This window comes from Lichenostomus cassidix, chromosome 9 (genome assembly GCF_008360975.1).
Source record: "Lichenostomus cassidix isolate B80296 chromosome 9, HeHo_3.0, whole genome shotgun sequence".
Lineage (NCBI taxonomy): Eukaryota > Metazoa > Chordata > Aves > Passeriformes > Meliphagidae > Lichenostomus > Lichenostomus cassidix.
The window spans coordinates 3589329-3611403 of record NC_139490.1 but is presented as its reverse complement, the minus strand read 5'-3'; the positions used below and the strand labels follow the sequence as shown (position 1 = coordinate 3611403).

At 42.4% G+C, this 22075-nt stretch overlaps 1 protein-coding gene across 5 annotated transcripts in view; it reads left to right on the top strand.

The window, feature by feature from the left end:
• The window catches only part of MECOM (MDS1 and EVI1 complex locus), a 325384-nt gene that overhangs the window by 179874 nt on the left and 123435 nt on the right, over positions 1 to 22075 (top strand). The window contains exon 1 of one of the 5 annotated variants that reach the window (XM_085068984.1): positions 6602 to 6620. The exons of the other annotated variants lie outside the window; for them this stretch is intronic. The gene's annotated coding sequence lies outside the window, so the exon portion shown is untranslated. Of the gene's footprint in view, positions 1 to 6601; positions 6621 to 22075 lie in introns of those variants that run through there. 5 annotated transcript variants of the gene reach the window in all.

The following is a 22075-nucleotide window of genomic DNA, read 5'->3' as shown; positions in this document are numbered from 1 at the left end:
AGGTGCAAAACCACTTACTCCAGTGGCTGGACTGACACAGAACCACAGTTTGGGGGTCAAAAAGCTGCTGAGGGTATCATGGGACAGGCTCTGCTGGGAAGTGGTTGGATCACCATTCCTGGAGGGATATAAGTAAGTGTAGATGTGGCACTTGGGGACATTCTGGGTTAATGGTTGGACTCACTGATCTTAGAAGGCTTTTCCAATCTTAGCTATCCTCTGATCATTTCTGCTGGGAGCAGCTGTTTTTGCAGGGTGTTCTTAAAAAGGTTGTGTGAGGTTTTCTTTTCCCAGTATACAGTTTAGTTGAATAGTTAACACTGTAGATCTGCAATACAATAGTAAAAATGATACTATGACAGCAGCGAGAAGTCACTTCAGTGAGTCACACCAGACTGTAGGACCAAATCTAAAATTCCACTTCTGACTTACTACCCAGTCTTCAAATTTCTTATGATCCCAGCCCAGTGATTGAGTTGTGTAGCTCTGCTCTCTAAACCTGAGTGTTTAGGCTGCTTTAACATAATTCCTTTTGCTTTTGAATTTGAAAAATCAAAAAGGAAGCTTGAAATGCTGTTCCTCACTCTAAGACAACATTCTGGGGGAGTTTTTATTCTGGCGAATGTACAGAATAAATGCTTTTGAAGCATGGTCCTGTTTTTCCCATTTACAAACAAGCCAAATGAACCATTGTTTTAACAGCATTGAGCAATTCTAAACACAAGGCGATTATTTCTACAGTTTATTTTTTCACCACATGAATGCTAAGGGTTAACAGTTCCCCTGCATATTACTGACAGTGGTAATATTCTCCTTAGTCCAAAGCGGAAGAAGAGGGGAGTTGCTTGTTGTTACAAAAGCAGGGAATTTCTGGATCTTAGTAAAATAAACCAGGACTTTGTTTCTTGAGGTAATTATTCTCTGGAGAGAGAATAGGAAAGATGGAGGCAATTAGGAGTGACCTTGCATCACTAGATTGTTGAGAACTTCTGGATCAGTGGCTGATATTTTTGTAACTCCATTTAAGCAAAGCTTTTTTAAGCTGTTCTTGCCACCACTAGAGAAAACAGAGCATTTAATGGCTGCTCTGGAGCCCAAGGGTCTCACCATGAGCTGGTGTGGGGTGAAGTGGGGAGTGGGGAGGAGGTTGGGGTGAGCACAGGAACCACAGAGAGCACAGTTGTCCCACAGGGAGAGGGAGATGAGCTCCTGGATAGTCCTCCCTGTGTCCCTTGGGTGGCCGAGGTCACCCCTTTTACAGGAACAGCCAGGAGAAACAAACCTGGGAACACTTTTCTGTAACCTCCACCTAACCCCTTCTAAGTAGAGATTTGCCTTCTGGTGGGTATTTTTTTTTTTCCCTCTGAAAACTGTCTTTTGAGTGTTATCATTTAAAAAGCGTGTTTAACTTTTATGTGTGAAGTTGGCAATGAATTACTATAAAGCAAATAAAACTGTCCTAGCAGCCTGAAAGTGGTGATATAGCAGATAGCATTCACACCCTCATCTTTGTATTCCCTTCCTTCAAGGATATCAGTAGGCAAACAAGGCTGAGTCTCTAATATGTTTAATAAAGGAGCAATTTCTTAAGTTTCCTGACCCAGCTGTGGCAAAGGTAATGCACTCATCCCATTGCTCTGCTCCAGACTGATTCCCTGGGGATGGTGGCATGCCACCACTCTCACCCCCAAGAGCCAGGTTTTGGACGACTGATTTGGGAGCTCTTTTATCACTGATAAGTAAATCCCCCAAAATAAGCAGCAAGTTGTAACCCAGTAGTGCGAGCAGCTTCACCAACACAAACACACCTTTCTCCAATGCATTTCTCAACTGCTGTCACTTTTGTAATCTGATGTTGTCAGAGCCCAGTGGGGTCACATGAAATCTGTGTCCCTGGATGGCAGATGCATGTAAGGACCTATCTCTGTATCACATACCGCCGCAGAGGAGGTTACTGTGCAAAAAGGCGTGCAAATTTTTTTCATAGCTTTCATGTTGTTTGGTTTGTTTGATGTTCTTCTAGCTCTGGCAGACTGCAGCAAATGGTTTTCTCTCACAGAGGCCACCACCTTTTGAATGATATAAAGGAGTTGCTCTGTTCTCCTGAGTTGTTTTTCTGCTATATATTTACTTAACAATCTCATTTTCTGAGGAGTTGTTGAAAGAACAGGAGTTTGTAAATTATACAACACTAAGCAGTGGATACTGTCCATGGCTTTGAGCCCAGACACTGTCAAATGCTTCTCCTGATTCTGGCTGGTTTGAGAAAATCATTGCAAATTACAGAAGTATCAACACTTTTTTTATTATTATTTAAATATTTTGTTTCTTTGTTTTTGCTTAGTATATTCTTTCTTCCCTCCATAGCTGGCAATCAGTGTTCACAAGGGGTTGGAATTGGGTTGTTGCACATATGGAAGTGAACATCTGCGGTCTCAATTATTGAAAAATTAGAAAGTTTAAAAATAAAAATAAAATGAATGTTAGATCTCCAAGCTCACTCTCTTGCTATTTGCTTTCTTTGTGCATTAGGAGTAAAAATGCCTTCTGTCATAATAATAATAATTCTCTGCACTATTATCCCGGGATCTCAAATTACTGGATACACATAAAAGTGTTATGTTTTCTAACACACTCACAAAATTAAGTCTTATCCCCCCTTCCCTCTTTCCAGATGGGAAAACTACGCTACAAAATGAATGTACTTAATACTATACAGGCACTTCCAGAGAAACTGGAGAGAAAGGCAGCACCCTTCCCTCCTCCCAGTTAGCCACAGGATGGGTTTTCCCTCCCAGGAGGGGAGCAGGGCTGTGGGGAGCACTGGGTCATTGATGGTGGCTCTGGTGGCAGCTGGTGACAGGGTTTGTCCCCCGGAGGGCTGAGCTGGCACAGGGACGTGGCTGGGGCTCTGTGTGTGTCATGTTTCCCTGCTGCGGTTCCCCAGCCTGGCCAACCCCGTGGGCTCAGCCCCAGCCTGTGCCATCTGCAGCATCCTCCAAAATCGCTTTGGACATCTCCTGATGAATCATACCTAGATCCTGTTTCTGCCAGCGGAAATCACGGCATGGAAAGCAGTGTGTGTTTGGGGGTTATTACTGGGCTCAGAGTGAGGAGCCAGCAGGGCTGTTTGCTCAGCGCTGCACGAGCTGTGCTTGGGGCACAGAGCCCTCATTTCATCCTCATCCACATCCCAGACTATCAGCCTGTGCATCTTTGCCTTGTCATTTATGAGAATTAATGGTGTTTCTTACTGTTTAGGTAAACAATTTATCCATCCGAGACGGAAGGTTTCTCAGCTTTCCACTTGGTTTACAGATATATAACTTGAAAGTTCCATTATTGCTCTTGCTGCTGCAGACTCTTCTGAACTGAAGCCATTGTATACAATATATCCCGAGCTCTTCTTTCATTGTGTAATGTTAGAACAATCCATTATCTGCCTGACAAAGATTTTATTAATTTTTCTTTTTGCTTTCCTGATGCAAAGCTGGGGAATTTCTTCCCACTAACAGACATAAGTAAATGTAATGTCCCTCTGCCAAAGCTTGCTGTGGCACTGAGCACACATCTCTGTCTGTAGCCATTTAATTATATCGTGATCCCTTCTACCAAACCACTCCAAGTAAAGAGCAGGAGTAATGCATACAGCAGTGGCAGTGAGAGTACTCATTGATAAGGAGATTTGATTTTGGAGAATAAATAAGTAATTTATCGTGTTTATAGTTGTTGCTTTTATAGATCATAAATTAGTTCACATGCTGGCAGAAAAAAATCCTTACTAGTTAGGTGCTTATAAATAAGTTTTACTAAATCAGGGTATTTTTAGGTTTATTTCAGTAAAACTTTTAAGCACATGCCTAAACAACCTGCTCCAGACACTGAGTTAAGTGCTGAGCCCAGGCCCACACTCACTATGCCCCTTGATTTGCTCTGCCACAGGTACAATTTCCCTCCAGAAAATAAAATATTAATAAAAGCTCTTTCTTTAGGACTTAGGTGTTGAGCTGGCCTGGTGGTGCTGGCTGTGGGACAGTGCCTGTGAGTCACTGTGAGCTGGTGTCACTTGTGTCTCTCCTCCCTGGCAGTGCTGCCCACTGCCCTGCAAACTGAAAAAAACTGTGTTTTCCCCCTGCAAACTCCACCAAACAGGCACAGATCCACCCAATGCACAACGGGGACCCCATGCTAGTTAACATTTCTGGGTGTGACAGTGCCCAAGACCCCCTGGCCCAGGGCTGGGGAGGAACAGCAGCAAGTGCAGAGCTCTGATTAATGCCCCAGGCTGGAAGCTGATTAACCTGGCCCTGATTAATGACATCCTGTGTGTGCCTGAGTCACACAGCTCTGCCATACCTCACCTCCTTGGGGTGTTCAGGATAAACACCTGCCCTGTTGGGCCACTCTGTGATCACCAAGGCTTGGGAGAAATGGCCTGGAGATCCTCAGGAGGAAGCAGTGCCACAGATGTGAGGTGTCCTTACTGGGAACAATAAAAGGGTTTTATCATTTCCTCGTGCCGAGCTCCACATGGGCAGAGCACAAAGTCACACTGGTCTTTTTTCTAATGAGTAAGTGGTGCAATTTATAATAGCACCATAAAGATAGTCTTCCTCACCCACATTCAAGTATTTTGCAAAGTAATTGTAACAGTAATACAACTGATTTCCACTTCACTATCAGTGGTGATAAAGTAACCTTCAATCTCACTTTCTGCTTTTTGGTGTGATTTCAGGTAGCAACCTAGGAGTTAAGCTCAGATTTCAGTGCATTTTCCAGCTCAGATCTAAAACTCTGCAGATCTAATATCCTCTCTACTTCATACAACTCCTGTACTTGGTGTGCAGGGAGGAGATGGCATAATTTGGTTTAAATCATACTCGGAATTTTGTTTAGTTAATCAAATTTAGTTGCGAACGCAGACCGGTGTTTCAGGGGGATTGCTTTTGTACCTGCTGTTATGAAATTCAGCAGAAAAATATTGTTCTTGGCTACTGTCCTGATTAACCCAGACATTTTAATGCGTGTTATGATAGGTCATTTGATGGATAGCCACCTGTACCCTGTGATCAGCTCCGAGCCGGCCGCTGGGGCTGAACTTTAGCAGCTAGGTGTCATAATTTCCCATCTTTTGCTTGATTAATGTTTCCTTTTGAGATCTAAAGGGAAAGTGTCTGGAGAGATCTTTCTCCATTTACTATCCAGTCTGCATTAGTGGGAAGGAACTGCAGGGGCTTCTCAATGAAAAGATCCTGTGAAAAATGTAGTGTGGAGAATCTTTGTGTATTGGTAGCTTTCCTCTGGGTTTGTAGAAAGGGAGCCTTGCGTGGTTTGTGTGCTCAGAGCAGCTCCAGAGTGTACCTTGCCCTTCTGTGTACATTCAGATAAAAGCTCCTGTGGCTGATATGCCACATGGTGATGCCTGAGCTACTGCAGGGTCTGAAAGGGGCTTGGAATGATCCTCTGGGAATTAATTGGGAGGAATAGAATACCTACAGAAGAGTTTAAAAATTTGTAGAAAGGGTAATTGTAATCTTTTGTATTCTTCTGTATTTGTTTCTATAATTTTAGGCAATCCTAATATTTTTCATGGACTTCTGCAATGTAACTCCTCCTTCCTGATTCCATTGCTATTGAATTCCAGAGAACTTTTCCATTCTCCTAGCTTAGACTTTGGGTAAAGAATATAACATCCTCAGGGTCTTAGACCAATGAATGCTGATGCCACTACTTTCAGCAGTGTGTTCAGACACCTCCCTCTTCATCTTATCTTAAATAATTTGTTAATTTTCACATTGCAATAAAAATTTTTCATAAAGCCCAACAAGCAAATGCAGACCTTTGCAGATCTCAGATTAGCTGCTGAGGTTTTCATCCATGTCCACCAGTGATGAAACAAGTGGAATAATATCGACAGGAAACAGCAGGGGTGTAAAAAATGCTAATTCTAGCTTAAAGTATGTATGCAAGCCTATTGAGCTTTAAACAATTTGGCTGGAGGCTTTGAATTCAGATCTCTGAGATACAGTTAAAATCTGGAGTCTGAAGTGTTGGGTCATTAAAATGAGGGGGGAAAAAAGGCCTCTTGTAACAGGTGAGCTGAAACAAGAACAAAGGGTCTATAAAAAGAGCCAGGTGAAGCACTGAGCAGATAAGGAATGATCTTCCTGTGCACTCACTGCCATAACTGAAAGGATGATTTTTTTTTTTTTTTTTTTAATAGGTAGGGCGAGAAATGATACTAAACTCTCTTCCACAAGTACAGTGCTAATCTTTTCTTCCTGACCCTGGGAGAATCATCTCCTGCCGTTCAGTAGGTTTGGCTTGAGACTTGAATTACTCTTGTAAATCCTTTTAATTTGTTCAAGAGTTTATAGCTCTGTCATAAACATTGCTCCCAAGCTGCTTTTCACCCACTAAGATCCTTTACAATATTCCTCACAAAAGCTGCCAGTATTTTCTCCCTTTGTGAGGATTTGAGCATTCTCACCTGTTTGCATGGTGGAGCTGTGCAGATCTAGAGCCAGCCCTGCTCTGTGCCACACCTGGATGCAATGGCTTGAGCCCTGATTGCACAAGGACAGGCTGCATTTCCAGAGCCAAGCTGTTCAGTGCTGCAGGTAAGAAAAAACCTGGTTTTAATTAAGAAATAGAGCCTTTGGGGAAGAAATACTTGGAAGCTTGTGAGCAGAAGGCTTTCCAAAGTTAATTTCATAAACAAAACGGTTCTCTTTCTCAGTCTGATCTTGAGGAGAGTTTTTATCTCCTGTTAATTCCCACCTTGAGGAATCAGGTCCCATCAGAGCACGTGGCTGGTGACAGGAGCCTTGTGGGCACATGGCAGCACCGGGAGGAAGCAGGGCAGAAATTCAGGGAGGCAGTTGCTGGGAAAGGGGAGGCAGTGCCAAAAAACCGTTGAAACTTTATTGGCAGTGAAGCAGGATTGTTTGGGAAGGGGGATGGAAGGCTCCGTGTGATTCACGGGACGCGAACGCAGTTGTCTGTTCGTCTGGTCGCATTATCTGTGCCTTCATCTGCCCGTGGGGAGAGGTGTGCTGCAGGGTCCAGGGGCAGCCTGTGTGCCACCGTCCTTGAGCTATCTCATATCCTTCTCTGTGAGATCTTGTGACAATTCGTATTACCGTGAGTCATTGTTTCTTTAAAGCTCATTACTGGCAAGGGCTCGTAGCGAGACACCGAAGTGGCGTTGTGTTATCTATGCTTAACAGGGCTATTAATGTCTGTCACCACTGAAGTGTCATCCAGCAGAAATGTAATTCTGGGTTTCGGGTGCTGAGTCGCAGAGGTATGTTCAGCCTTTGTGTCCAGCCAGGCTGAAACTCAGCACTGTCAAGTGGTGTCTCAGCTTACCATGTCGGTATTAAAAGGTTTTGGTTTCACTCTAATATATCTGTATAATCGTGTCAGGGCCAGGAAGGATTGAGGAATGTTCCTCAGAAATCAGTTCTCACGCTGTACAAGCACCAAATCTTTGCTTAGCTAAATCCAGCATGGTCATCTCTGCCGCTTCTTTGTTTGGAGTTTTATTCCACGGTTCTGCATTACTGGAAAAATAGCATGAGTGTCACAATGCCTGGAGCTTCACAGAGCTCTCTTCCACCTAGGGTATGATGGGAGAAGAGATTTGTCAACGTGACATCATCACAGGGATACAGTCAGAACCACTCCTCAGTCCTTGCAGGAGCAAAGCCTGTCCTTAACACAATTCCTAAATTTCTGTTTCCTTCTCTCCTCCCAGCATTTCCCAGCACCCAGTCACTCTATAACAAATTACTCATGGGTTATTGTGTTACAATTCTCCACCTGAATTAGGATTTTCTTAGGCTCCATCCATCAAGCATTTGATTCCTCTAGAGTACAGACAGAATAAAATTAGTCTGCCATTGCAGAAGGGGGAGTGACCTGCACATTTCTCTTCTAAACACGGTCATTTTAATAGATCCACACACCTCCATCCCTCCTGCCAGCAGTCCCACCAAGGGGACCATGGCACTTGAGAGGCATCAGCTTCCCAGAACAACCTCAGGTCTTGCCCAAAGCAAGGCACAGTTGGGCAGCTGCAGCTTGGGAAAGTTTCTGCCTTCTTGCCTCTTTTTTAATAAACTATAAACTATTTTCACACCTCTGCCCAGACTTCTTTCACACTTCTGCCTACACATTTCTCTGCTTTTTACCATCGCCTCTGACACATGCCTCTGAAAACACCTTGGACTGGTCGTAATTCTAGAACACTGATATGTATCAACATAACTTTTTTTTTTTTTGCAATGTTCTTTGAATCCAGTGCAAATTTTCTTTTATTTTTCTTTCTTTTTTTTTTTATAAAAGGTCTGGTGCATGGCTAAAGACAATAAACTTGCCAAATATTTGCTGTCAGAAAAGATATTTCTAGCATTGACTGCCTTTTCTCATGTTCACAAAACAGAATTAGAAAAAATAGCAAGTAGATAACACACATTAGTACAGCAGTAACCTTTGCATTTACCATTAACTTTTTTTTTTCATATATAGGTATTTTGCCTTCTAAAGCAATTAAAGGTGGGAAAGCATGATAAGGCTTTTTTGTCACCAGTAATGTGATATTTTTCTAGCACAAACTTGGGGCCTTTCACTAAACCCTTGAGGCGATTGTTCTGGTGGATTTAGAGGTTTTCTTGGTTTCATATAGGGTTAGGATATCGAAGTGCCATCTACAATAACTTCCTTGTTCTTCTGTAATTTTCCTTTGGCGTGTGTTTGATACCAGCAGGCTTGTCCATTCCCATCTGCTCTGTATTGGTTTTATGCAAATTCTCTCTCATCCCTCTGCAAGTCCTTTCAAGTTAAAATATTGCTTCCTCATGCCCGCTTATATTACTTGTAATTCCTGCACAGTGACCTGCTAGCCACCCATATATTGGGCACAAAAGGTATAATCTGTGTGAATCAGATATCTCTTATCTCATCCCTGTTTGCATTATACATTCCCCTCACAATACACTTTTTCCACAATGCTCATCCATTTAATGCCCAAATACCTGAGGTCTCTTATTTCTGTCCAACATGCTCGTTGCATTACTCACGGGGAACTGATGAGCAGGGAGATAAAAAGACTTGCTGTAGGTGGTACAAGGATCTGTGCCATGGCCAGGAGAGAAAATAGGCTGTTTGAGCCCCAGCTCTGAAACCACTGGGTTTAACAGGAAAACTCTCCCTCTCAACACAGTTGCTCCCTGCAGCAGCTCTGTTTTGAGTGCAAAGCCAGCCCATCACTGGCAGTGGGAGCAGGTGACCTTTTCTGTATGTAGTTCTATATTTTATCTCCTACAGAATTCCTAAAGTAGATTTTTAAAAAATTGTCTTTTTGTGATAAGAATATCTCCTAAGGCTTGCTTCAGGTTTCAATAGTATAATGCTGGTTTGCCTTGAAAAAGTTGAGATGGCCTTGAAAGATTGTGTTAAAATTGTGGCATTCTGGCCTGCACAGGGTTTAGTAACTGTGGAGACACCAAGGGGAGAGCAGGGTTTGCTGTCAGATTAATTTACTGAAGGTTGTTGTTGGTCTCAGATCTGCAAAATCTGTTCTCTTATTAAGTTTGATGAACAAGAGCAAATACCAATGGTATAAATAACTTATTTTAGTTATAAAGTTTTGTTAATCACTTGGTTGTATTTGTTACAACATAGGAGAAAAAAAATAATCTGTGGCATAAAATATGAATGATGTAAATGCCTGTAACATATCAAATAATTTTTCTTAAATTTTCAGAGAAATATACTTGTCAAGTTTTGTTACATTTCTTTTTTGTTGGATTGTTTTATAAATTTGATTGCTTCTAAGAACATTACTGTTGATGTCAAAAGAAAAGCCATGGGTAGTCTAGATTTGGTATCAACACTACTAATGCTTAAATTACCAGAAAAAGGGAAAGATAGGAATTTGTTTAACTACTTTGGTGCCCAACAGAAAACAGGCTGCTACAACGTTGAATACACTGTGTGCTCTTTGGCACTCTGGCTGATCAGAAATGCAGTTTTAGGCTTCAAAGAAAGGTCACCTTATCTGAGAACCTTTGGTTACCACAGGGCCATTTTCAGACTTTTGCTTCCACTTTTGGTTATTCTCAAGAGATATGGATGTATATAGAAGCCCACCCCAGGTGATATTCATGGGCAAAGAACTTCTGAAGTGAATGGCTCCAATTATTTCTCTTATAATGGTGTAAATTTGAAGTATTCTCACAGAGCAGAAATGCAAAACTTGCAAAAATTGTGGCATTTCATGAAATATCAGGTGAAAATATCACAATGGCTCCTTCTGGCCTTAACATCTCTGCCTTTAGGATTTCCAGCACTGTAATGTAGAAATAAAAAGGCAAGGATGATTCTGATTTAATATTTTTTTCCTGTCTGAATTCTGCAACACAGTTGCAGACTTGCCCTCACTTCTCAGCTACCTCTGTGCAGATGGAGCATTCAGTAAATATGCCCAAGATATATGGACTGCAATTAAAACAGCCTGTAAGAATGTAAGAGCCTAATGGTCTAATTTTTCAATTATGTCAATGTCTGTGGGAATGGAGGTTGTGCTTATTATCTTCCAGAGGGCACCTTTCAGGCAGCAGGGCCCAAGTCAGACAGGAATCTGGGTTTGCAGGAAGCACAGGCAGCTCCAGAGACAGCATTTAATGTAAGTGCTGCAGTGTGCTCTGTCCCACAGGGAAGGGCAGCACAGATAAAGCTCACAGCACATGCAGAATTCACCTCTGGTGCCTCCCAGCAGCCAGCTGCTAGATCAGAAGGTTGTGGATTCTTTTTTTTCCAACAGAAGGTAGCATCTGGATTAACCAGGTTGAAGTTGTGAGACTCCACGTAAGTGTAAAAAGGGAGGGTGGTTTTGAGCACAGCAGAAAGTGTGGCCATAATGCATATTCAAGAGATTCCCCACTTTGCTCCCCATCAGACCTGAGCTGCTGGTCACCTGCAGTCCATCCCAGCTCTCTGGGTGTCCTCCCAGGGCTTCAGCTTCCCTGCAAACCTCCCTGAATCCCCTGCAGGGTGTTACCCCAGAGCAGCACCAGCAGGTGCATGGTGTGGACAGTGGGTAAAGCTCAATGTTCCTGTGTCACTGTTTTGCACACATGGTCCTTACACATCTCTGAGGGGCAGAATAGCAGGGAGGGAGAAACATTTGTCTTGTCCTCATATAGCCCGATTTTTCCAAGGCTGAGTGTTCCCACTAAAGCTGGTCATACAGGATTAGTGTCAAAGGGGTGTTCAGATGTTCAGGGCTGATAAAAAGTGGTTTGCCAGCATTCAGAGCCCTCGAGTCCATGTTCAAATTAAAAAAGAGACCAGCAATGTTAAAATAGTTGAGGAACAAAAAGAAAAAGGAAAAACCTCCTCAGTTATCTATGATAACACCATTGTTTTCTTTTTTTATTATCTTGCTTGTTACACGCCAATGAGAAACAACCACAGATCGTCAATAAGGTTTTTAATTGCAAAGATTTCCTGTGACGTGAGTGTTAATGAATGTCAAGGCAATAACACAAAAGACATTACTTGTTTAATGATTGATAGAACAAGAAAAGCACGAGGTCTTTTGCAGGATAAATGACTACTGTTCTGTGTTCCTTTACATTAGCAGTATCAACACTTAGATCACATGGCAGGAGATAATGGTCCAGGAGATAAAGTACAGAATCACAGTCTGTTATACAATAACAGACACAGTAATGATAATTAATGTGCATTTCTTTGGCAATTCTCAGAGCTGTCAGCGCTGAGCCATGGGGACCAGCGCTGTTGACTGAAATGGGAGCAGGACAGGGCACTTGGTTGTTCCAGAGATTTTGACTTTTGCTCTGCTCCAAAGATGTCTGACCTTAAACTCTTTTCTTGTCAGATGGTTTAAGTGGACATACATATATGTGGTAGATTTTGCGTGTTCTTATAGTAATATACCTTCAGTTCCCTGATCTATATGACTGGAAAAAAGGGTGTTAAAACACAGAGTGTGGTGGGACACTCAAAATAAACGCTTGGGCTTTGGCCAGGAAGGATCAACATCAGGATACCTACTGAAGGCTCATCATTTTTCTCTTCACTAGTTGACATATAGGATGGGGGCTTTCACAGGGAAAAAAAAAAAAAAAGAGAAACATTCTGGCCAAGGCCTCCTTCACAGTCAAAAGGCTGTGACAAAACGGGGAAGGTTGGATGAAATCTGGTTTGTCTGAGGAACATTTCAAAGTGTGGGCAACAGGCCCTTGCATGGCTTTGGGTATAAACTCCACGGAAAAGTTGTACAGCTTCACTTTGGTTTATATGGTTTCTGACACACATGGGACAATACACACTTGGCAACTTCTGTCCAGTTTGCACCACGAGGTTTTGAGAGCCCCTGGAGCTCTGCCGAGTGAGCAACTGTCTCCAAATATGTGCTAAATCCGAGAAAGCCTTCGTGGTGAAAATTAGTTCATGGTTTGGCAAAATGTTTGGGGAGTCAGAAAAATATTTGGATGGAACCTGGATGGCTTAATTATTGGCCTTGAACCACAAGTTAATGGAGCTGTACATGGCCTTTGGTTTCAGAATGTGGCACTGGATAATGTTTCCTCCTTTTTGAGAGCTCCGTTGGTTTGCAGCTACCAGTGTTGGCATGGAGCTCCTGCTTGAAAGCTGCACTGGTAAAATTGTATATTTTCACCCATAATAAGAATGTTATTCAAATTATTAATATAGTTTACAGTGTTTTAAAATATTTTTTTTGAACTAGAGCATCTCAGCTTACTCCAGGTTAAAAATTCCTGAAGTTATAAAAATCCCTTTGTTACTGTTGCAAGTAGGATCACGTTTGTCAGCTTTGAAGTAAATCGTGCAACTGGGTTTTGTCCTCGGAAAGCCCACCAAAGCTGTGTTTGAGCTTTACTCAAGTAAAGTATGCACAGCCTCGTGCCATTTGTCTTCTTTTAGAAAAAGCAGCTTCCAAAGAGTCTGTCAATAAACAGCTTGACCCATGAGCCTGTGTTTCCAGGTGTACCTGCCCTGGGCAGCGTGGTGAGGGTCTGGAGAGGTGTCAGAGGCTCTTGGACAACCTGGAGGGGATACAGGGTGTCCTGAATGGGCTGGGTTCAGATTTTGCTCCTCTGGGGTACAAGACCTTCTCCATTATCCTGCTAAGCTGGTTTTGGGCAACACCACACCATTAAAGCTTTCCCCTTCCTGGCTGTGCATCCTCCTCTCCGTCCCCTGTGAGTTTTGAATTTTCAGAGCTCAGCCCCACTTTGGAAGTGACTGAACTGTGTCAGGAGCTGCTTGTGTTGAAGGCAGGAAGCAGCATAACAGCTTAAAGAGGTTTGGGGTGTTTTTTCAGTGTTAGACTTCTTTAGCAGTGATGCCAGGGAGGGCAGCAGAGCATGGAAATTGTGAGCGGGTGTCTCCTGGGCTGGGCTCTGTCCTGCTGCCTGGTGCTCAGCCAGGCTTCCCCATCTCCTTGTTGACCTTCCAAGAGAGCCTCAGAGAGGCTGCTTGCATCAAGTGAGAGTCATTAATCTGTGCATTTTGTTTAAACAAGTTAGTAGTCACTTAAAAAATTCTGGTAGACTTTTCAAGCAGTTCTGCAGAGTCTACACATGTGCAACAGCAAGTGTCTGCCTGGGAGGTGTGCATTCAGCAAAAAATTGGAAAAAGGGCAATGCAAAACAAATGATTGTAAAAAAATTTGGCTTTAAACTGTTCCATCAAAAATACTCTGATTCAGGCTTTATTTTGGCTGTTCTGCTATGAAGTGCTGCAGAGGTTACTCCTTAAAAACATGGGGGAAAAAAATAATTTGGGGGAACCATAAGAGATTGTGTATCTCTACATAAAGCCCTGCACAAGATATTCTGAATTTTATTTTTCCAAACTGCCTCCTAGTCAATTTAAACCCACCATGCTTTGATCTCCATCCTGCAGACCAAGTCATTTTTTCATCTCTGTTTCACTCACAGACTCAGGATGGGTTATCAGCGGGTAAGGGAACTTCTACCTGTCACTTCCAATTTTAGGATCAGTACCCAGAATCAGGAAATCACTAAAGCATGTGCCTGTCTTGCAGCAAAGGTTTCCTTGTGTGGTGGTGTCCTCCCAAAATGTGTCCTCCTCTGTCTCTTCAAGTACCAAATGCTTGAAATTGGGCCAACCCAGGGAAGCTGCTTCTTCCCTTGCACCGTGAGAGGACCAGACCCCTGAGAGCCCAGAGACCCAACCCCATTGACTTCCCACTGCCCTTCCCAGGGAATAAAGGCTGGGAGAGCAGGAGGACCCTCTGGGCATTTCTGCTGTCCCCTCGGTGGAACAGCACTTGCCACGTTCCTTGAGGGAGCATGTTGAAGCACTAATGAAATGCACAAAGCAAAGAGGCTCATCCATATAAATGGGTGATTTAAATAATGAGGAAGGAGGAAGGATGTGGTTCAGTGTCAGTACTGATTAATTAGGGCATAAAATAAATAACCCTCCTAACAACATTGGCTGCTTCCACTATAACTTACTCTATTAGTGGGTGATGGAGTTAATACAAGTGACAGTGTAATTACAGGTTAGTTAACTGCCCCGTTATGATGTTTGCCTAATTTTAGGGGATGGACCTACTTACACGCTCACATTTTCCTATTGCAAAGAAACCCACAGCAAAGGGCTGATAAAAGTTGGTTGCTAATCCTGCAGTTTCACCACTCATCAGGCACAGTTTTTCTGCTCCCCCCTTTGTGAAAGTCAACCCTGCCAATGCCAAAAGCCTGGAATAATTCCCCCGTGTGCTTGTTTGATGTCACAGCTGAGGTCAGGGCTGGGTATTGTGCTCTTGCGAGTAAGCACGGTTATCTAACCTGTGGCCACACAATGAAATGATGAACAGATGTGAACAGTGAGTTTTTAACATCTTAGCTCCTTTGTATGGAAGTCTTATTGAAATGTTTAGCCTGTTAACTCTATGAGTTAACTCTATGGGTGTCAGGCATAAGCAAGAAAATATACAGCAGGATTTACAGGGTTTTGGAGTGGATTTTTAAACCCAGCATTGCTGCACAGCAAATAACTGCTGAGGTAACAAGCCCTTTACATTTAATACTTTCATGGCTGCTGGCCAATGCTTCCTCAGCTTGCAGTGTGGATCACAAATTTCTCACAGAAAGAGAACAAATGCAAAGTTAGATCTCCTAAATTATAATGCATTACAACACAAACTTCCAATTAACAGAGGCCTTCAAACATGACATCAAATCCTTAGTTTGTTTAATGGCTCTGTGAAAGTCCTGAAGCTATTCCTAAATGTTTTTAGCTGCTGGTCAGTGTTTCTTAATTTTTTTTTCCTGTGGGATGAGAGGAGAGGGGATGATGAAATCAGAAAGTATGCACATATGATGATGTGACAGTGGTATTGATATGATAACCTTACAGTCTCTTTAGGTCAGTACAGCTGAAAATGAGATCTGTAAATGGGAATTTGTACAGCCTTAATTACAGGTGATGCTGCCACAGTCATATACAATATGTTATTGTGCAGGGCTTGTATGAGGTCCAGTACTTAAATAATTACTCTGCTTCCCAGGGTTATTGTGATTTTTTTCTAAGCTATCTGAAATATATTGCAACCTCACAGAGCCTCAGTTTCCCTACTTTTTGAGTTACTTATACTCTAGGATTTGGGGTAAAACATCCAAATTGTCATTTGCAAGAGCAGCAAAGCTTGATTCTTCAGAACTCAAGGCAAATATCCATATTTCTATTTCAGTGCAAGTTATAGCATTATCCCTTTTTTTTGCAGTAAGTCACTTTTTTATGTTGTAGAAAGTCACTTTGAATTCAAATATAAAATGAGGCCATCCATCATGTTAGCAATTTAATTACCTCGGTATATATTTTTTCAGAAAAAAAACCCAGCAACCAAACACAACAAACCACCTCTATTATTTGTTGTGTGTATATATCTTATTACAGATTCATGGCCTGAGGACAGGCAGGGCTGTCAGCAGGGCAGTCCTTGTGGTTAGAAATGCCAAGATGGGGAGCAGATAAGACATGAAGTCCTTGTGCCTCCTGTTTGGGTCTGCTCTGCTCCGTGTTTGCTTGGGGCCTTACCTGTTAGATTCCCTGTAATCTTTGTTGCAACAGTGAAATGATGCCTTGTAAAGCAATGAAGCGTGACAGGGATATTGAAAGGGTCGAATGAGGTAGAAATGTGATATTTTCTATCTTCTGTGGGCCCAGGAAGTAGGAGTCAGGCTGCTGAGCTGGGATTGGGCATTCAGCGTCGCTTTCGTGGCAAGAAAGTTGTGAGATTTATTGTTTGCTGCTTACAGAAGAGACAAAGTAAGCAATGCCCGTGATTTATCTAATTGTTATACCATCTGGTTTCACAGCGACTGAAGATTAGGCATTAAGGAAACTGGGAAGCTACAAATGGTGAGGTAGGATGGGGACAAGGGCCTTTATTTATTAAACTTTTCCTGGTAAAATTCTGGTGTTCATCAGTGATAGAGACAAATTGCATTATTTGTGCTTTTTTCTTCCTTTAAAGGGTTGGATAATTTCATGGCCAATAGAATGTGGAGCAATAAAAGCTGATAGAATCAGGAGTGTAGTGAAATGATATGTTTTAGGGCATGAGTGGATCCAGGAGTTGGGGTGGAAAAGGAGATCTCAGTGCCATGCCCACATCTCATGGCACAAAGCTTTTTCTATTTCTTTAGCTAGGACAGATGTGGGACAACATATATGTGACATTAAGGAGGACTCTGGTCCCACTAAAGCAGCCCCAGGATGGGCTATTTTTGACATTGAGCTGTTTCTTCCCATTTTAGCACATTTTCCACAACAAAAACTGGTGGATCTTGTCACTGCAGAGAAATGGCATCTTTTGTAGGGCTTGAGAGAAACAGGGAAAATCACACATGTGAGATGACTTAAGTGGAAGAAATAGAAGGATAATAATTAAAAAGGACACAATCACTTTTATTCTCTTGGGTAGAAACCCACCCTGTGGCATAGATGAGACCAGATAACCTTTCATTCCCCCTTTTGTCCAACATCAGTCTTCATTAGGAGTTTTGCCCTACCAGGGTCCAAAGATCTCAGACTTTTGATTAGTTTCAGCTGCGCTTGAGTATCAAACCTGAAAAAACAGTTATTATGTCTGCACATGTTACTTTTCCATAAGCAAAGGCACATCCTACAAATAAAGTCTTTGGGGAGGTTTAAAACTGGCGTGCAATAGCAAGAAGAGAGAAACAAGCTGGCTTGCTTTATATGAAAGACTACACAGGTATCGACCCCAGAAAATTTGTCAAGTCAACACCTAATGATGGCTTAGCTGCCGGGCTTGGCCATGCAATATTTAAATCAGGCTCTGGTTTTTTACACCTTGGTTTTTCACATGTGGAGCCCGAGTGAGTGAGGAGAAACAGAAGCGCGGTGTGAGCATTTCTCCCCGGGAGCTGCTGCAGCTCTGCTGAAGTTTGGCCATAAACTCTTTAGAATTCCAGGTCTCTGGGGAAGGCTGAGGTGATTGTCCCCACATCTGTTAAAAACTGATCCTCCAGGAGTTTGTAAAGCACCACTGGTGAAGGGAGAAGACTTTCCAGAGGCAGGATGGTTGCCACAGGCAGCAGGCGAAGTGTAGAGCCCAGGGAGGGTGGGCAGAGTGGTGCCAGCAGTGGGATGGTCACTCTTAGTCCAGGACACTGGGAGCAGCTGATAAATAACTGATTCCTAAGCAAGAAGATGTGGCCTCAAGGCAAAACCAATGTCCAGCCTGGAGCTGTTGGTTATTCTCCTGCTCGAATAAAGGAAATGGTTTTCTGTCAGAAAATATGAATTCATTAAACCCAAGAGGTTTTCATGAGAATCTTCCCCTTGCATTGAGGTTTTCCCTTTGGAAATGTGCCTCAGGGTTGGGTGTGGTGGTTCTAGGCACAGAAAATGTGACTGCCCTGGGTGGTGAGTGTGTCTGCAGAGCTCCAGACCCCAGCCAAGCTGGTGACACCTTTTCATGAGGCAGTTTAGCTTGGGCAGGTATTTGATCTGAGCAGGGAGTTAAACCCAGCTCTCGCATATCCCAGCACATGTCCTGACCACCACTGTCTGCAGACACCAACTCTCTCCTTGAGGTCTTGGACTCATCTGGGAGAGAGACTAGAAATCATAGGAAATTCCAAAAAATGATTGACAAAAAAAGAGCACGGAAGGTTTTCCTTTTCAGCATGTGGCTTCACAGCCACCTGAGTCACTGAGGGCATGAAAAGGTGAGGTGGTTCCATTCCCCTTCCAGGCTTTTTGGTTCATGAAAGCAAAATGTGTAGCAGATGCTATTTATCAGCTGTCTTCTGAAAGAAGGTGACTATGCAGATACCAAAGAACACTTGGTGTCTTCATCCACACAGCACTTTATAGTGATATTGTTTCACTGTAGGAAAAACCATTGAGAGATCTTCCAATAGAGCACCAGTCTTTTGTGGGAGAGGGTTTGTATTTCCACACTTTTAATCAGAAAAATTGAAGTGACTTATTTAAAAATTAACATTTGTTTTCAGTTTTCCCATTTTGTTTCTCCAGTGTCAGCATATTTCTTGTTTTGAGATATATATATATCATAGAATCATTTGTTTATATTAAATACAATTTTGTAATACAACATTTTTTTCTCCTAACATTTTTCTGGCTTTAAAACACAAATTAAAAATGAATGGACTTAACCTAAGCAAGTTTAAATATTACATGAAATATTGACTTCTGTGGTTAAGTGTCTCTGAATCCAGGATTTTTTCCCGAGTATTTGTTTCAAGGGCAGCATTGGTTTTTTCGTTTTCAACTCCTATTTAGAGGTTTTTTCCCCAAAATTGAAATTTCCCATTTCCATGCAGCTATGGCAATTCTATAAACTGGGATTTCCAGGGTATAAAAGAGTTTCATAGGCAGCTGAAATGCTCGGAAATATCCTGGTAGAGTTAAGAACTGAATCTATGTTTATCTTAATCCCAGTCCAGTGATTTAGACAGAGGGATTTTAGCATTTCTTCTCTTTGTGACCACAGTGCCAAGAGCTGGATGGGAGCTTTACTGAGTGTAAGAATAGATGCTCATGCCCACTGAAAAGTGTTACTAATGTTGCTTTAATAAAACATAAATTCTGAGTCATTCTCCCTGCCAGGCTGACAGGAGGGTGCTGTACTGAGCTTTTCTGGGCCATGCAGCAGGCAGGGAGGCTGAGCTGGGAAAGCCACGCTGGCTGGATGCAATCCAGGGAGGAACTCCACTCAGAGCACAGCCAAGGCTGGAGAACTCCTTCCACAGCCTTTACAGTCAGAGCAGGAGTGCTCAACTGAGCTAACAGGGAAATGTGATTTTGGGGAGGTTTTCCAGAGGTTTGGGGGACACTCAAAGGGCTCTGGGTGCAGGGAGCTGCCTGCAGAGGCTCCTGGTTGGCATAGGGGATGAACCTCTACAGCAGACCTGCTGGGCAATGAGCACATTCCTCATCTCTCTGGAACTGGGCACTTTCTGGGTGTGCTCGAGTCAAATCCAGGGTTTTCAGCTGCTTTAAGGGTGCCTGGGTAAAATGCAACAGCCTGAGCTCTGCATTCAGATGGGATAGCTGCTTCTGCCCTTCTGTCTTGTGAGTGTATTAATAAATCTGATTCAATGTTAGCCAGTATTTGAGTTGGCTATTTGTGTGCCCAATAGTAGTTTTTAAGCCAGGCTGGTGGTCAGCATCTCTGTCTGAATGGGATGATCCTGTATTAAAACTGGCCAATTTTGATATTTGTGCAAAATGTGTGGGTGCAGTTACAAATGCTGTCTTTTTTTTAGTGACAGCCCTTTTCAATTCAGTGGGGAGGGAGGATCTATCATTTGTTTTTCTTTTGGATCATGACAAATAGAAAGAAACATGCTGCTTGTTTAAACTGACAACTCACAGGTTTAGCATTTGAATCGGGCAAATTTGTACAGTGTGTTTTTGAAACCAAGGATGTATTAATCTTAACCCATTTATGCAGTGATCCAAAAACAAATATAGCTTTTGCAGCCAAAAATTAAGGCAGGCTTTTCCAACTCTGAGTTGTGACTCTGTTTCAGATTCAGTGTTGGACAAACATAACATCCAATTATTTTGTAGAGATTAAAAAAATAGAAAAAGTAGTTAAAGGAGAATGAGCAAGTAGCACGTCTGTCTTTTCCTTTCTCATGCAGAAAGCAGGGAAACACACTGGGCTGAAATCTCACCAGAGAGAACGCCAGGTACCGCTGTTAACAAAACGACAACTATTTCATACTTAATTTTTATAAAAATGACTTTAAAAAGGAGCTAGGGTTCAAAGCAGGAAGTTCACTAATAGGTCTGAAGCAAACGTGTTCCTGATTACACCCCATTAAGAAGGTGGAATGCAGCGAGTGCTGCTTCCCCCGAGGAAGCCCCAGCGCACGCGATGTGAGGCTGCAGCCAGCCCAGCAGACGATGCCAGACCCGCTGACCCTGGGAATTTTGCAGTATATTTTCAAAGATAATGTGTCTTTTGGGCTCCAGTGGCAGGGAGGGAGAGAGGGACTTTGATGCGCAGATTTCGAAAGGGTCTGGAAGAAGATCAGTTAATTGCGTGTTTTGTTCTCAAATGCATTTGTTCATCTCTAATAACACATTAAAAACTCAGAAGTGTCTTAAGCTTTGCAATATTTTGGCGTGCTCATTTTTTCCACGACTGCCTTGTGTGCGTCCAAAGCAATGATCCTGTTCCAAGTGGTTTCTGGTGAGGCAGAGCTGTGTGATTCCTTTGAATCATAACATGAGTCTGGTATGAGTCTTGTCGTGATGTGTCCCTGTCTGTGGAATATGAGAAATTTGTTCATTACTTTTCATCAGACAATCCGATGGAAAATAAAGTTCACATGGTGAAACTGCAGAGGCAGATAGAGGTGATATTCCAGGGATCACTATACAGGCTCTGCCTGTTGGTCTGAATACCCAGGGAGAGAAATGCATCACTGATTTCTCTGTGATTAACCATCCCTGGAGGCTGCTGGGAAACCTGCACATGCTGGTTTGGAGGTAGGACGAAGGGAAGGAAGGCTTGGGCATCTTATCAGAAATCACACCACTAATGCCATCAGCATTTCTTGGGAAGGTTGGGTTATAACTCAGCTTTATAACTGGGAATTTGTACCTACGCCAGCCATCCCAGGGGGTGCAGATTTTAAATGCACACACATTTCATTCTGCATGACAACACCTTGAAAACGTAGGTTAGTTAAGACAAACCGCCGTCAATTAAGTTTATTGGATGATGTCAGTGATGTAGGTGATATATATATACATAATCATGGATTTAGAAAAAGGCCCACTCGTCTCTGGATCTGCAAACAGTTTGTCAATAACAGAAGAAAATTTATAGTGACAGTCAGTGGGATTTTGCAATATGCAAAATGGACTTAATTATCAGCATGAGAAATCACTGCGTGAAGAGTGAGGATTTTGATTTGTGTTTTTGTTCTTCATTTTGAAAAAACACCATCTGTCAATAGCAGAATTATTTTCATAGCCATTTCCTATGGATTTACTAGAAAGAGAGCCATGTAGTGCACTTCAGCTGGAGCTGGTGGTCCCTAGCAAGGTGCACACAGGAGCAGCCATGCCTGGTCCAATAGACTTTAATTATAATTAGACACCAGGTAGTTTAATTTTCCCTGGTGCAATTTTTTGCCAGTGGTAGATGATGTTGCTAACAGCTGGCACTGAATTTTCATAGCATTTTATTTAATTGCAAGCTGTGAGCAGTGACAATGAAGAGTAAAGGAATGAAGACTTCAGACACTGTCCCAAATTAGGTATCCTGGCTTTGGTAATTCTGTTTTGAATTTCTGAAGGAAATAATTAAATTGTTATCTTCACATTCTGAAAATTATTCTTCTTAGATCTCAGTGTGTAATTCCTTCTACTTTGGACTACAAATGTACTTGTGACTTTTTCACCTCAGGTGTCTTCAGCTCAAATTAAAGCCAAAAAGATTGCACTGGAATTCTTGTCTTCCACAGCCTTC